Source organism: Theobroma umbraticum, unplaced genomic scaffold, assembly GCF_002168275.2.
Source record: "Theobroma umbraticum cultivar Fairchild unplaced genomic scaffold, ASM216827v3 scaffold_251.0, whole genome shotgun sequence".
NCBI lineage: Eukaryota > Viridiplantae > Streptophyta > Magnoliopsida > Malvales > Malvaceae > Theobroma > Theobroma umbraticum.
In genome coordinates, this window is record NW_018397292.1 from 301,021 (window position 1) to 301,394 (window position 374).

A 374-nucleotide genomic window follows, 5' to 3' on the forward strand; every position below is an offset into this window, starting at 1 on the left:
CAAGCTTGATTAATCCCCTTAGAGTGTCTCACACACTCTAAGTAATCAAAGAGAAAAGAAATAAAGAAGTATCTATGATCACTAACTTTATCTAAATGGCACAAAGTGACGTGCTTAACTCTATTACAAAGATTGGAGTGAAGTGCAGAAAGTATGTAGAGAGCTTTTGCTATTTTTGAGCTCTTTTTGATCTTTAAAGCCTTCAAAACTGATTCATAGTTGTTAAGAATGCTTTTTATACTTGAAAAATCAACTTTGATGGCTGTTAGATAGATTTTGACTGTTGGCAACAGTTTAGAGACATTCTAGCCGTTAATTTATCTTCTAGCATTCAATTCAAATTTTCAGACAGAATGCTCTTGGTCGACTAATAT